The sequence below is a fragment of the Cherax quadricarinatus genome, chromosome 12 (genome assembly GCF_038502225.1).
Source record: "Cherax quadricarinatus isolate ZL_2023a chromosome 12, ASM3850222v1, whole genome shotgun sequence".
Lineage (NCBI taxonomy): Eukaryota > Metazoa > Arthropoda > Malacostraca > Decapoda > Parastacidae > Cherax > Cherax quadricarinatus.
In genome coordinates, this window is record NC_091303.1 from 49,729,486 (window position 1) to 49,747,155 (window position 17,670).

Genomic DNA, 17,670 nt, shown 5'->3' on the forward strand with positions numbered 1-17,670 from the left:
CTTATTCCTCTTTTTATTTCTCTCTTTAACTGAATATATTGATTTCTTAACTGCCAATCCCCTCTTTTGATACGCCTATATATGCCTCTCTTTTGACCAATGAGATGTTTTAATTTTTTTTTCATCCATTTGGGATCATTTTTGTTAGATCTAATTTCCCTACTCGGAACAAAAGTTGTCTGGGCAGCTAGAACTATGCTCTAAAAAACGTCATATTGGCAACCAAGATCACCTACCCGACCCATAGTCAGGACATCCCTATTTAGCCCACCCAGGTAATTTTTCAGTCCCATGAAGTCGGTCAAGCGAAAGTCTGGGACAGAGATTTGATTGCAGTTATCTGGGTAATTCCGTGATACGTTGAAACTAAGTGATTTGTGATCACTTTCCCCAAGCTCATCATTAACCTGAAGATTATTAATTAGTGATTCTTTGTTGACAAGAACCAAGTCAAGTGGATTGTTTCCTCTAGCTGGTTCTATCAGAAACTGTTCTAAAAAACAATCCTGAACCGCTTCAAGAAAGTCACTAGACTCAAGATTTCCTGTCACATTGTTCCAATCAATTTGTCTAAGTTAAAATCTCCCATTAACACATTTTCATATCTCGACGCTTTATGAATTTCGTCCCATAACAGCTTACATCCAGGCAAAGTGCATAGTATTTTCCTCCAAGATACGTCTCTGATACTGAAAAGATATTTCTAAACGTTTTTATTGTTACTACGTATCTTGGGCTACTATCCATGACTTCTGCTACTCGCACCTAAAGCAGTTTGTTCCTATCCACAATTTCTAGTCCTCTGGGTACTCTATACATCATGATCATGCCATCCCTTGTGGTTCTAATATTAAGGTGTTGCTAGGTTTGGCATCTCTGATTATTCCGTCATTTCTGGTGCCAGTATCTGCAAAAATATTTTTATCGGATTAGTTTATTTACACGCTTGATGCAGTGTGGGCTCCATTATGGTTCTGCTGTCTCCAAGATGAAACTCGAGTAAACTGTGTTTAATGTTCTGAAAGTTTCACTGTCGATATTAATGAAAGTGAGCTGATAGTGAAAGTGATTTTTTGTTGATATATTTGATGCAAAGATTACTCCAAGATATTTCTCCTTGTTTGTTTGTCTTTAGTACCTTTCACGTTCTCTGTACATTCCTCTGATTTTCATTCCATCTCACGTAATAAATAAAATCCTAGTAAACAACTTTTTGGCCACGTTTACAGTTGTTCTTGTTATAATAAGGTTAGGTAAGTTTTCTAAGATTCTTTTGATGCAAAATTTAAAATTTTTACATTAACATTAATGAAAAAAATATATCTTTTAACGTATAACAGAAAATTTCAGAAAGGACTTAATTTTAAATGAGTTCTTGCTAATTGACCAGTTTTACATATTCAGCACGACATATATATATATATATATATATATGTATATATATATATATAATATATATATATATATAATATATATAATATATATATATATATATATATATATATATATATATATATATATATATATATATATATATATATATATATACTTCTTTTCATTCATAACATCAGCAATCATCTGTTTCTTGTCATCCACACTACATCCACGCACATTTAAGCATCCCAGTTTTATAAAGTTTTTCTTCTTCTCTTTTTTAGTAAATGTATACAGGAGAAGGGGTTACTAGCCCATTGCTCCCGGCATTTTAGTCGCCTCATACGACACGCATGGCTTACGGAGGAAAGATTCTTTTCCACTTCCCCATGGACAATAGAAGAAATAAAAAAGAACAAGAGCTATTTAGAAAAAGGAGAAAAATCTAGATGTATGTATATATATATATATGCATGTGCGTGTCTGTGAAGTGTGACCAAAGTGTAAGTAGGAGTAGCAAGATATCCCTGTTATCTAGCGTGTTTATGAGACAGAAAAAGAAACCAGCAATCCTACCATCATGCAAAACAGTTACAGGTTTTTGTTTCACAGTCATCTGGCAGGACGGTAGTACTTCCCTGGGTGGTTGCTGTCTACCAACCTACTACCTGGCTCTAAGCGAAACAAAGCTGAAGGGGGTAGGAGAGTTTCAGTGGGGGGAAATAAATGGGATTAAATCTGGAGTATCTGAGAGAGTTAGAGCAAAGGAAGGGGTAGCAGTAATGTTAAATGATCAGTTATGGAAGGAGAAAAGAGAATATGAATGTGTAAATTCAAGAACTATGTGGATTAAAGTAAAGGTTGGATGCGAGAAGTGGGTCATAATAAGCGTGTATGCACCTGGAGAAGAGAGGAATGCAGAGGAGAGAGAGAGATTTTGGGAGATGTTAAGTGAATGTATAGGAGCCTTTGAACCAAGTGAGAGAGTAATTGTGGTAGGGGACCTGAATGCTAAAGTAGGAGAAACTTTTAGAGAGGGTGTGGTAGGTAAGTTTGGGGTGCCAGGTGTAAATGATAATGGGAGCCCTTTGATTGAACTTTGTATAGAAAGGGGTTTAGTTATAGGTAATACATATTTTAAGAAAAAGAGGATAAATAAGTATACACGATATGATGTAGGGCGAAATGACAGTAGTTTGTTGGATTATGTATTGGTAGATAAAAGACTGTTGAGTAGACTTCAGGATGTACATGTTTATCGAGGGGCCACAGATATATCAGATCACTTTCTAGTTGTAGCTACACTGAGAGTAAAAGGTAGATGGGATACAAGGAGAATAGAAGCATCAGGGAAGAGAGAGGTGAAGGTTTATAAACTGAAAGAGGAGGCAGTTAGGGTAAGATATAAACAGCTATTGGAGGATAGATGGGCTAATGAGAGCATAGGCAATGGGGTCGAAGAGGTATGGGGTAGGTTTAAAAATGTAGTGTTAGAGTGTTCAGCAGAAGTTTGTGGTTACAGGAAAGTGGGTGCAGGAGGGAAGAGGAGCGATTGGTGGAATGATGATGTAAAGAGAGTAGTAAGGGAGAAAAAGTTAGCATATGAGAAGTTTTTACAAAGTAGAAGTGATGCAAGGAGGGAAGAGTATATGGAGAAAAAGAGAGAGGTTAAGAGAGTAGTGAAGCAATGTAAAAAGAGAGCAAATGAGAGAGTGGGTGAGATGTTATCAACAAATTTTGTTGAAAATAAGAAAAAGTTTTGGAGTAAGATTAACAAGTTAAGAAAGCCTAGAGAACAAATGGATTTGTCAGTTAAAAATAGGAGAGGAGAGTTATTAAATGGAGAGTTAGAGGTATTGGGAAGATGGAGGGAATATTTTGAGGAATTGTTAAATGTTGATGAAGATAGGGAAGCTGTGATTTCGTGTATAGGGCAAGGAGGAATAACATCTTGTAGGAGTGAGGAAGAGCCAGTTGTGAGTGTGGGGGAAGTTCGTGAGGCAGTAGGTAAAATGAAAGGGGGTAAGGCAGCCGGGATTGATGGGATAAAGATAGAAATGTTAAAAGCAGGTGGGGATATAGTTTTGGAGTGGTTGGTGCAATTATTTAATAAATGTATGGAAGAGGGTAAGGTACCTAGGGATTGGCAGAGAGCATGCATAGTTCCTTTGTATAAAGGCAAAGGGGATAAAAGAGAGTGCAAAAATTATAGGGGGATAAGTCTGTTGAGTGTACCTGGTAAAGTGTATGGTAGAGTTATAATTGAAAGAATTAAGAGTAAGACGGAGAATAGGATAGCAGATGAACAAGGAGGCTTTAGGAAAGGTAGGGGGTGTGTGGACCAGGTGTTTACAGTGAAACATATAAGTGAACAGTATTTAGATAAGGCTAAAGAGGTCTTTGTGGCATTTATGGATTTGGAAAAGGCGTATGACAGGGTGGATAGGGGGGCAATGTGGCAGATGTTGCAAGTGTATGGTGTAGGAGGTAGGTTACTGAAAGCAGTGAAGAGTTTTTACGAGGATAGTGAGGCTCAAGTTAGAGTATGTAGGAAAGAGGGAAATTTTTTCCCAGTAAAAGTAGGCCTTAGACAAGGATGTGTGATGTCACCGTGGTTGTTTAATATATTTATAGATGGGGTTGTAAGAGAAGTAAATGCGAGGGTCTTGGCAAGAGGCGTGGAGTTAAAAGATAAAGAATCACACACAAAGTGGGAGTTGTCACAGCTGCTCTTTGCTGATGACACTGTGCTCTTGGGAGATTCTGAAGAGAAGCTGCAGAGATTGGTGGATGAATTTGGTAGGGTGTGCAAAAGAAGAAAATTAAAGGTGAATACAGGAAAGAGTAAGGTTATGAGGATAACAAAAAGATTAGGTGATGAAAGATTGAATATCAGATTGGAGGGAGAGAGTATGGAGGAGGTGAACGTATTCAGATATTTGGGAGTGGACGTGTCAGCGGATGGGTCTATGAAAGATGAGGTGAATCATAGAATTGATGAGGGAAAAAGAGTGAGTGGTGCACTTAGGAGTCTGTGGAGACAAAGAACTTTGTCCTTGGAGGCAAAGAGGGGAATGTATGAGAGTATAGTTTTACCAACGCTCTTATATGGGTGTGAAGCGTGGGTGATGAATGTTGCAGCGAGGAGAAGGCTGGAGGCAGTGGAGATGTCATGTCTGAGGGCAATGTGTGGTGTGAATATAATGCAGAGAATTCGTAGTTTGGAAGTTAGGAGGAGGTGCGGGATTACCAAAACTGTTGTCCAGAGGGCTGAGGAAGGGTTGTTGAGGTGGTTCGGACATGTAGAGAGAATGGAGCGAAACAGAATGACTTCAAGAGTGTATCAGTCTGTAGTGGAAGGAAGGCGGGGTAGGGGTCGGCCTAGGAAGGGTTAGAGGGAGGGGGTAAAGGAGGTTTTGTGTGCGAGGGGCTTGGACTTCCAGCAGGCATGCGTGAGCGTGTTTGATAGGAGTGAATGGAGACAAATGGTTTTTAATACTTGACGTGCTGTTGGAGTGTGAGCAAAGTAACATTTATGAAGGGATTCAGGGAAACCGGCAGGCCGGACTTGAGTCCTGGAGATGGGAAGTACAGTGCCTGCACTCTGAAGGAGGGGTGTTAATGTTGCAGTTTAAAAACTGTAGTGTAAAGCACCCTTCTGGCAAGACAGTGATGGAGTGAATGATGGTGAAAGTTTTTCTTTTTTGGGCCACCCTGCCTTGGTGGGAATCGGCCAGTGTGATAATAAAAATAAAAAAAAATAATATATATATACGTATATATATATATATATATATATATATATATATATATATATATATATATATATATATGTATATAATATATGTTCAAGTGATAACATGATAATATCAGATGTGATTAGTTATACAGTTTCAATGATATTTAAATGTATTCGAAGCTTAAGCTGCACTCTACACTAATCTTTTCTCGTGCCTATTGTTCAGATGGCTGAAGTTATGCAATAAGGGAATAATTTCTTTGATCGTGAAGTGAACGAAAAACATCTAATGATTGTGCATACTATTGGTAATGATATGACGCACATTACTATTTAAAGAAATAAGGACTTTTATGTGTTTAGATATCACATTAATTAATGAAACTGATATCTATCCATTTTCATTAACTAACGCGATATTTTTAAATATTTATAAATTTCAAAATTATATATGAATGTTCATGACGACTTTGTGAATTCTGCCTCAAAAAAGGTTATTGTTTAATGACTATCATATGAATGTTGTAACATGACCCTACCGAGCTGAGAAAAATAAGATACAAATCTGCCGTACTAACACCACATGCCACACCAGTAGCAACGCTGACACTACCAGCTCTGTTACCCAACCAACACCACACTGAGCCCTACCAACATACCTCAAACAACTAATTGCCAATTCCAACACTACGTTTTGCCTTTCTAGTTGCCTTATCAACACTATATGAAGTACCAGTAAAAACTCCCAGTACCACCAGATGTCTTTCCTACATTACATGTGGCACCGCCAATATTATAGATGCCTTGCTAACACCACACACGGCACCACCAGCATCACAGATGGCTTAACAACACATGGCACCACCAGCAGTTGTGACACTACCAGTTTCTCTACCAACAACGATACATAATATTACTGTAAGCTGCGTTACATGGCGCTATGCCTATCTTCATATTTCAAGGAACATCCCTCCTTGAAAAAAACTGCAATATCATAATAGTTCACTGTTCAGCGTATTGAAACACATTATCAGTTATTGGAACTAAGACAGTTATTGAAAGAAATATAGAGTACATGTTGAAACTGAGTACGAAGTGTAATGTGCCTCTCCTGTTTCTAGCGCTAAAACAAATTTTGAGTGCTAGGCTCTAGGACATCCACAAGCCGTGTGTGAGCGTATCAGACAGCAGAAAGTGGAAACAACCGGAGAATAATATTTGGTGGGAAAGAGGACACAAGTGCAATTAATGTGAAATTTTATGAATAATGTTTATGAAAGATTTGAGGAAAACCGGTAAACAGACATGAGTCGCGGAGGTGGTAAATTCAGCGCCCGAATTCTGAAGTAGGCGAAGTGTTGCGTGAAATAGAGGGGTGGGCATGTTGCCGTCTGGAGAGTGGAGTCATCTGAACTGCAATGATAGCAAGACATTATATATATGTATATATATATGTCGTGCCGAATAGGCAGAACTTGCGATCTTGGCTTAAATAGCAACGCTCATCTTGCCATATAGGACAAGTGAAAATTTGTGTATGCAATAATTTCGCCAAAATCATTCTGAACCTTACGAAAAAAATATATTTCACTGTGTTTGTTTAGTTTTAAATTATTGTAAACAAATCTAAAATATATTTAGTTGGGTTAGGCTAAAATAAACTGTTCTTGTTATAATAAGGTTAGGTAAGTTTTCTAAGATTCTTTTGGAGCAAAATTGTAAATTTTTTCATTAACATTAATGAAAAAAATATATCTTTAAACGTATTAGAGAAAATTTTAGAAAGGACTTAAGTTTAAGTGAGTTCTTGCTAATTGACCAGTTTTACATATTCGGCACGACATATATATATATATATATATATATATATATATATATATATATATATATATATATATATATATATATATATATTTATAAATTCTTTTTTTCAACACACCGGCCGTATCCCACCGAGGCGGGGTGGCCCAAAAGGAAAAACAAAGCTTCTCCTTTTAAATTTAGTAATATATACAGGAGAAGGGATTACTAGACCCTTGCTCCTGGCATTTTAGTCGCCTCTTACAACACGCATGGCTTACGGAGGAAGAATTCTGTTCCACTTCCCCATGGAGGATATTTATATTTATATATATACACATCATTGAAGAAAAAAAAATTGTCAATTGATTGAAGGTTTATCACCGAGGTTCTCCAGTCTTGATATGGGAGTATAAAGTAACACACATGCGGGTAGCCAAGTAATATTTATTAACATGCTAGTACTAAACACATTCATACATACACATCCGACATATGCTACAGTCCAAAAATAAATAAAACTTTCGGTACCAGCTGTTGTTTTGCAGTGTGACAAGCCAATATATATATATATATTTACGTTCCAATCCACCAGGAATGCAGAATTTAGTGGTTTGCATAGTTTTTATTTAGGTTTATATAACGGACGGGTGACCATAATAGGGCGAGGCTGAGAGAAATCGCTACCCGGCTCCCAGGAACGACGAATGGAGAGTTGCCACCAAGTACAACTGGGACATAGGAATGATTTGCGACAGACCACTAGTGGGACGCAGGAATAAGAGTTACAACACAGCACCCGTGGGATAGAGGAATGAGAATAGTGACCCAGCACCAGTGATATGCAAGAATGAGTTGTGCGACCCAGCACCTGTGGGCTGCAGAAATTATGTCCCTGCACTGACGAAACCCAGGAGAGAGAAATATAACCCAGAATCCATGGGATGCTGTAGAGACCTATGATAAGCTGTCCACTGGAAGTAGGAAAGTGTGTCGACCAAATGGAGTGACGCTAGGTAACTATATTCGTGTAATGTGTTGAATTTATTATAATTACTCCATTGGTAGATAGACTCTTGTTAGATGATTCCTTCTTTAAAAGGTAAGTGGAGATATACCAAGAAAGCTTCCAGAGGTTGTGCTACATGATGATTACAGCTGCTACAACTAAGTCACAGAAGTTCCAGTTGTATTGTACAATCATTATATGGTAACTTATGTGACTTGGGCTTGCCATGCTCCTTGAGTATGGTTCGTGTTCAAGCTGATTCTTCTGTCTATTCAAGGCCAGTCATTCATTACGACAGTTTTTGGTTAAAGAATATACTACGTTGAAGGGTATGAAAATAGACGCCTCGTGAATATATGGTTATAGTGCCGAATCCGCTACTAGTATAGGCTAGACCATGGTTCGAGTCCTTATCCATCTCCTGTTCATTCATTGACAATAGCTCATTACGAGTAAAATGAAATATATAGACTCCATGATATTCGGGAGTAGGAGAAAAGAAATGCCGTAAAAGATGTTGGCTGTGAGATGAGAGAGGTCACAATTGGTGGCTATTGATACAACAATATGACAAGTGCTGGTCGTATTATCGTCGTACCTGAACACTCAAAGCTGAATGGATAAAGCACAAGGCCAGCTGTATGCATGAACCACGACCCAAAGGATTCACTTTCTTTGTCTTTCATATGTTGTCTTTTCCCCGGGGACAGTGGATTTCTATATTGTCAACAAGGTTACGACATGTTTATGATTTCTGAGGAAGTGAACAATAAACTTTGATATCAACTGGAATACATATGATAATATTACTCTATTCCATATTAGCATTTATTATCAACTAGACAAGTTGGGCTGTGTCAGTTCCAGTGTACTAGATCCATTACTAAACATGTGAAATACGGATTATTTCAAGAAGTTAAATTTGGACAACTATGGGATTATATGATTGCGTGATATATAATTTAACATGTTAAATTTTGACTGAAACTCAATTAGCAGAAAGCAAAACATTATGTTTTTGAACTCTTTTTGTTAATATACACATATATATTAGAAAAACTATTGGATCCAGTGATTACTACATATGTAAAATGCCGCCTTTATGCAACACAACTTACTGGAACCTGTAAATACCCAGCAAGGTGATGTCACGTGATATATATTTCGTTGGTTTGATCTTAAGTAGCACTCAAGCCCGTTTATTTATGGCTCTGTTACCTGCTGAATTCACTATACCTTAGTACTAGATACATTGATAATTATTTACTAGGGCTTTGGAGCTTTCTGGCTCGTTTCATTTTCTTGCATATAGTGTTACTTACAGCTAGTGACCTACACCAGCCTCGTCTTGCTTACTCTCACCCAGGGGTGAGGATGGGTAGTGTGAGAGGTGGCAGCCTTCCACTCTCATAGAGTTGCGACACGACTTTTCTAACATGAACTTCCTACCTCGGAGTTTTTTTTTTCACTATTTCTGTTTGTCGGAACACTGCATAGCTCCTGACAAGGCCCTGAAGATAGAGAAAAAGACTAAAACAAACTGACTCACGAAATCGTAATGACACGATTGCAAACAAACGACGGTCTGGAGTTTTGAGACTGATCGCGGGTTCTACCCCCACCCGTGATATGGTTTACTAAAACAAATTCTTCTCATCCCCAGTGGCTTATTTGCGTTGAGCCGTGAATATTAGCATATCCCCCCCCCCCGGCCTCACAGGAAGATTGCCCTTAAAACAAATAAAGTGAACGAACATAACACTGGACGGGAACTAGGACCACAGTACGTGCATGAAGCTGACAATGGGAGACATGAATCTCACAGTAGGATGATTTTAAAATTACCCTATCTGAGAATTAACTGTATCAGCGGAAACAACTGTGACTCTACTCTCTGATTCCACAGTATAAGAAGCTTTCAAGATGCATCTGTTCTCATATCCCTCAAAGCTAGATAAGCCAGAAATCCTAGATAAGTCGTAAAGAACGACTGTCCGTAAGATGATTTTTACAGTTAGCTCATCTGTGACTTAGATGCATCAGCGGCACCGGTTATAACCCTACTGTCTTATCCCACATCTGAAGCTTTCACAGTATTCTCTCCTCTACCCACCATAACCAGATATTTCATACACCCAAGGCATCTACCTGCCGTATTATTAGATATGTATCTGCCACATTACAAGTATCTGCCATATTGCTGTACCTGCCACATTACAAGTACCTGCCACATTACAAGTACCTGCCACATTACACGTACCTGCCACATTACAAGTACCTGCCACATTACAAGTACCTGCCACATTACAAGTACCTGCCACATTACAAGTACCTGCCACATTACAAGTACCTGCCACATTACAAGTACCTGCCACATTACAAGTACCTGCCACATTACAAGTACCTGCCATATTACTGTACCTGCCAACCCTTATACAAATTTTAATCGTGATGAACTACTAGGCGACCACCAGGAATTAGAGGTGAATATATAAATGCGTTTATGGATTAGTACTAATAAATAAAAAACCCACAATACCGTGACTGGAACAATACAAAAATAATCCACACATAGAAGAGAGAAACTTATGATGACGTTTGGGTCTGACTTGGACCATTAAGTAGTTACACACTAACACGGGGAGGTCAGGGAGCCAGTATATTTAACAGAGGTGGGCAGTGACGAGAGAAAGAGAGGTGGGAGAATAAATAAAAAGTGGGGATAGTGGTGGAAGAGGTATTGCAGGTAGTGAATGTAGTAGAAGTAGTATTGGTGGTATTATTCAAAGTTTATTCTCTATAAGGATTACAATGCTGAGTTTACAGAAATTTGGTTATTGTTTGGTTTACATGTAGTAAAATTGTGATTACAGAGTGTACCACTAGAACGCTTAGCATGTAGTAGTAGTAGTAGTTCTTGTATTGAAAATGTATGCTTGTCTATTTGGGAAACCAATATTTGTAAAATTTCTGCCCTTTTCGTTTTAGTTATCACTAAAAGTTTCACTGGATCAGGGAATAGTTGATATGAATATTAGGACAAGCTAATTTATCACCATTCGAAAAGGTTAAGTATGATACCATCCAATTTGTTTTAATAAAGTAGGCAAATTTACATCTACAAATGTAAATAAAACTTCTAGTCTTATCTTGCTCAAGGAACACTGATACTTGAAGGCTTATTAGCATATTGAAAAAATTTCTAACATTTGCATGGGTTCAGTTACCAGATATTTTTTAATAAAACTAACGAACTGGCACCTAGACAGCCAATTATAGCCGAAACTTCCAAAAAGTAAATTGAATTAGCGGATAGAATGTGAAATGCATCTGAAAATAAAAATTTTAATTACCACACGTAAAGTAGACAACGATGTTTTTTTTCTTAATAAAATTAACAATTTTAGCAGCTTCACAGAAAAAAAATTTATATCATTAAGAAACTAACGTTAGTTTGTTTTGTTTGAAGGTGATCAGAAGAGATATTGTATTTAATACATGGAATTCAGTATTACCAGTTTTTTAAATAAAATTAGCAAATTTGCAACAATAAATCTTAACATCAAGAGGCACTGATGAAATAACCAGTATTACCCCAATAAGTGATTCTGGCAGCTTCGCATTGATGATCAAGCTTAATGGAGAAATGTGCTCAATTATAAGTATGGTCACTTCTTCAACGCTATGTGCGTGACTGTTCATTTATTGAATAATGTACAGATAGGCAGTACGGAAATTGGTTGTATGATATGAAATGTAAACCGTGAAAATATGCTCGTGAGTGCTTCTGTCAACTCTTAAACGACCTACATTTTGCAAATCTATCTTCATTTGCGGGAACTCCCACAGTGTGCATGTAGAGTTCACGTTCACAGTACATTAGTTCGGTGATATGTATATTTCACGATTTGAACAGAACAGGAATTGTTCATTAAGAAGGAACATTATTCTGAGGTGGATAGAAGAGGTTTTAGTGAATATTCATAGAAGGGTTAGAAGAAGAGATGGAAGATAGTTTTAATCCTGGAAATTTCAGTATTAAGTCAGCATTTATGAGCATATTAAGTCGAAGTGGTTGCGAGCAATTGTTGGGGTTAGTCGTACTGTCGGCTTGACTAGGTATAAATATACTTAGTGGAATTTAAGGGACACACTTCGCATGGCTCGAGCTTTTGAGATAGTGCAGTACTTGCAATTTGTAATATGTTATGGTTCTGTGGGTCACCTACAGCTCATGATAGCTGTTGCCTTCTTTAAAGACAGCTAGGGAGGCAGCCTCACGCTAAAGACGTTTATATTTATGTGCATATGTGATAATTTTGCCTCCCCGCTCCCTCAGGTCTGTAACACTCGACACACCGTGTATCTTATCTCTAGCTACCACATTCTCCAAACTTAGAGGGAAAAAACTCATGCAGTTTTTTTCAACTCCTCCTGGGCGACGGAACATTTTCTCTTACATGTAATTCGCCTCATTTCACTCATGATAACTTTCTAATGTTTTAAAGCGTGTTTGAAAACTTTGTATGGGAAGGGAGTTTGATGAAGAGTAACGGAAAAGCTAGAGAAATCCCAGGAGGCACGATAATGGGAGGGAAAGGAGGAAGAGTAAGAGGATTTGGAATAATAGTTGTAGGAGAGGAGGATGGATAATAAGATGGATTGGATGCTGAGTAACGGATTAGGAGAAATAATGAAAGGAGGTTGATGAAGAATAATAAGAGAAGGGACAGTAAAAGATAGTGAGACTGATAGGGATATTTTATCGTGATTTATCGTACCTGTGAAAGTTTACGAAGGGGAAGAGGAAGGGGATGCTCTGCTGTTCCTAAAGAATCCCTTTCGATCCGGGAGAGTGGCAGATGTAAGTCTCCCTTGGCATCCACTTGATGGGGGATTCCATTCCCCTCTTGGGGCAAGAAAGGTGGCATATGAAGAAATAGTTCCATTTCCCCTATTTCTTATTAGATTTACATGATCAAAATGGATTGATAGCGTTTCCGGAAAGGATTGAATGCTGTCTCAACCATTTTCATTTAATCCTAGACGATGATAAAGAAATAATCTTGTCTAATAGTCAAACCTCGTGCAAGTATATATCTGAAATGATACATCTGAATAATATCCACAGGCGACGGTGGAAACCTAGGAACATACGGAAGGAAATAAAAAGAAAATGTAACTGAGAAAATAACGACTTTTTGTCATTAAGAGATACCACAATTACGAACACGGTTCCCACATGCGCATTAAATGTTCATAAAAAAAAATTAGTGGTGTGTAGAAAGGTATAAATATGAGTTACGATAATCAATTAATGTGGTACTGTGCAAGGAAAGTCTTGCTTCCTGAAACTGTAATCACCGAATACGTTTTTTTTTTTTGTTTGGTATCCACATTTCACAAGCAACTTCAGGATTTGTAATCCATTCGAGAAAGAACTTATTTCATTCTTTGTTCCAACCATTAATACATACAGTACAGGTACAATGTATTCTGAATTGGTAGAATACGTTCCACTTACTATTTTTTTTTCGAAGTTCAGCATTCTCTGAACTTGGAAGCACTTATCTTTTTAAGTGTTTCTCTAGAGCCGATTTACGGCGGCAAAGTGGGGAAGAACTGCACTTTACGTAGGGCCGAGGACATCTTTCACTTCTCTGATGTTGAACATGTTTTGTTTTTTCTGCCATTGAGCTGAATTGGAAAAATGATGGACCGAAATGACGATTATGTCTGAGTTGGATGTCTTCTTCAGCACATTTGCAGCACCTCTACCCAGTAAATGAAATATATTGAGGATATTCCGTGTGTCAGCCTCTTCTTCGTTGCACTTAGTCAACATCGCATGTCATGGACCTCAACCGTCTGCCCTTCATAGTGATGTACAACTGTATTCCTAAATCGGAATTGTTTCTTCTGGCTGGCACTGTTACAGAGAAAATCAGATCATTCCTTCAGTGAATGTCATGATGAGATGATCATGTACATTCATCCTGTCGGTCCTTGTTCAGGGTTGAAGATACATTTGCCGCCGATTCTTCATCATTCTCTTGATCATTATCGGCTTTTGAAAATGGAAATATGGCTATACTTGTGATAATTAGCTTTATCCGATTACCTCAACAGAGTGACAATACACTTTCAAAGTTGCTGTTTCTTTGTAGAAGGTTTGAAATAGTTTTGGGCTGTATCGGTTTTAATTTGCTATTTTTAATTAAGATACTAGGATATTAGCTTACTTGCTTCTAGTAATTCGTAACCAACACTACTTAGGGATACCCGAAGGGATACTTGTAAGTGGTTGCTTCAATTTTTTTTATTTATTTTTTTATTGTTTTTTTGTTTCGTTTATTTCTTCCACCAAATTTTTGTTTTCACTCATTCAGGCAGCTTCCCATTTTTAGTTCCGGTTTGCTGAAGTAGAAAAATTGATTCATGCAACTGTAGGCATATTGACCATTCCTGAAATTTCGTTCCCAAGTGATAGGTAAAGAATGCGTCTTCAGATCGGCTTCAAACTTTAAAAAACATTAGCCAAATTAGAATTTTGTTGAGGTGTTGGTGTGTGTTGGTTAGGAGCGTATCTGTGGAAAACAGCGCCGATGGCAAGCACCAGAGCTGCATCCCTGTCCAAACATCTGACATCCGTCTTTTAGATAACTTTATCATAAAATTAACTCAAAAATACATGTCAAGCTCGTTCATCTCTTAATTAACAAATTATGGCACTATATAAAAATTACAACTGTACCTTCCTTGTTTTCACTGATGGAAATTGGTCTATGATTTGCTCAAATTCAGTTTTATTCAGTTTCTTCTATTTCCTCACTCAGCAGAGTAAGATCACAGAGTCTGCCTTGACTCATGGAGGCTCTCAAATGCGAAAGTATTTTGTTTAATTTATTGAATTATTCCTCCCAGCTGGCGATGAAAACTGCGATGGTTGACATCTGAATAGCAATACGAAGATTGGGGAAGATACTCTCATCTTCATACTGAACAATAAATTCAAGAAACTCTTCAAAATTTCTTTATATAGCTTCTGTCCATCAACATCAGAGCTGTACAATTCTCCCAAATTTTCGCACTTCTTCTTTAGGTCGTTACTGTTGGCGCTATAACACAGTCCCTTGACATCGAGAAGGAACTCAAACTTCACGTAAGTGTCGTGCAAACGAGCGAACCTTTCATCCATTTCTCTTTGAAGACGGTCGAGTGTTCCCTTCAAGACTTTTCAAATTTACTCCTTGGCCCAGCATCTCTGGATTTCTCTTCACCTACTCGTTTCTTTCGTCTCTGACGTCTTTCAACTTCAATATTCCATTCTTGACAGAGACCGAGTCCTTTGAGTGATTCACTGACCAACACTTTTCTTTCATCATAAAAATGATCTTGGAGGGCTTTCAGATCCAGAGCAGCATAGTGGAAGTTCCTGCAGCCTCTTTTGAATGCCGTCAATGTGAATGAGCACTTTGTGTTCCAAAATCCTAGCAAAGTCAGAAAATCGTAACTCAACATGCGGTTACACAGCGTCTTGTTTCACTGGTCTTGTTTTCATTGTCTCTCATGTTCTGAAGAACTTAAAGTATCTCCTCTAGGTATTTGTTGACGGGCTTCACTACTGTCCTTGCACTCCACCTGGTTTCGGACTTCGACAGCAGAGATGTCATAACACTATGACCGACTTCCTTGTAGCTCCTTTTCCTCCTTCTCTAGCTGTTTCAAGATGCCTTCACCAAAACTCTCAGCATCCTTCTGGCTTATCTGGATAAAACCACGTGAGGACTCTCTAACACGGACTGGTTTCCTCTCAAAATCAACTTCCACGTACTTCACCACTTCTGACATCTCATGGTGTACCTGATCAAGAGGTGAGTCGAATGCTTCTCAGTAAACTCTGGCGAACAGTAGATGCCCTCATGTGGATGAATGCGTTCTGGACACCCGGTGAAAGATAAGTGATAAGTGGATCCAGAATGACTTTAAAAAGAAGTGTGGTGTTCTTTCATGACAGGATAAAAATGACTAGTAGTTTCAGTAAGCCAAGAAAATTTCCCACATTGGAGTCATCGTTTAGCTGACGTGACTCTGTGTCTTCGCAACGCCAGGTCGTAAGTCACATGGAATTTTATGCAGTGAAGGATTCTCGTCAAGATATAACGACACTTATGCTTTTCCTCGTCAATCTGTGACTAAAGTACCGCGTCAATAACGCCTCTGTTTTCAACTAAATTTATTTCCATTTCTTTCCACTGTGCGAAGCAATCCCGATGATTCTTACCATTTTCATAAACACCAATCCTTTCAGGTGCTTTCCACTGGATGAATCCACTTTCCTGCTCTACTGAGGGTTGATGGTCTGACCGGGAATAGAGAAGACAACAGATACAGAATGTAGACTTGTTAGAAGGGAAATAGACCAGCCATGACCGAGTCGCTTACTCACCACGACCATTTCCCGATTTCCTCTTGAACCTAGTTTTGTTCACTGAGCGGTTATTTGCTGGCAGGAAAGGCCCCTCACTGTTCTGGAAATACTTCGAACTCAGCTTTATAATTTCTGTTCTCAGCGCGTCAGGCAGAAATTGCTGTTGCAGTATCCTTGTCGAATTTCAGAAGTCCAACGACAATGTCATGCTGTTGAATCACTTCTGGTATGACAGTTCGAAACTCTTTGACACCATCCAGTTCACTAGGTTCAGTGTCGTCAGGATCAATCTCGTCAATAAATTCATCATCATTACCACCACTACTCTCGTCTTCCCCTCTTGTCATGTCCACGTTCTCTCTGGCAGCCTTACTTTTAATCTCGTTATACTTGGGTTTATTTGACTTCCTCCTCGTGGAGGGTTGTGATTTCTCCTCGGCTTGTACTTGATCCACCTTCGGATTCTAACAGAACTGTAGCAGGGGCAGGCGATTCCCTGGAACGTGTCGAACAACTTTTTTCAGGCTTTTCCAAGAAGGACATGAAGAACTTGCTTGACTTCTTAAATAAATAATATAAATGATATCTTTATTTCTACAAGTACATGCACAGGGTAAACAGGCCTAGCTGACATCAGTGACATACTACTACATGGAAAGCCGTTTTTCGGCAGTTTAGTTTATTTTTATCCAAGGATGCAACCCACATCAGTCAACCCCCAAGTACCCATTTTGCTAATGGGTAACATAGACAACCGGTGTAAAGAAACACGCCCAATATTTCTACCCTCTCCGGGAATCGAATCCGGACTCTCGCTGCGTGAAGCGAGAGCTTTAGCCACCAGACCACGGGGCACAGTGGCCTGGTGGCCTCCTCTCGTCTCATCAGCTCCACTTTCCTTCTTCGTAAAGAGGCGTTTCATGATCTTACACAATGGTCTGAAATTAGGAAATGGCACTTTTCATAAAAACACTAATTTTCCCAGATTTCACATAAAATTCTAGTTGGCACTGAACTCTGGCACTGTGACGTTTGTGCCCATGTAGCTCCCGGTTTTGTATTTTTACTTATTAATAATTAATAAATAATAAATATTTTACTTATTATTTTATATAAATGGTTTAACATTTTTACCATCCTAGTACTTCTCACTAGGATGGTTAAATTGAAGATTTTTTTTTTTTCAGTATCTGAGGATGGCTAGACTGACTTTAATAGAAACTGTTGAGTGGCACCCCCCCCTTCAAGTGGTGCCCAGGGCACGTGCCATACCTGCCATACCTTAATTACATCACTCGTCTTGGTATCTTTATGTCA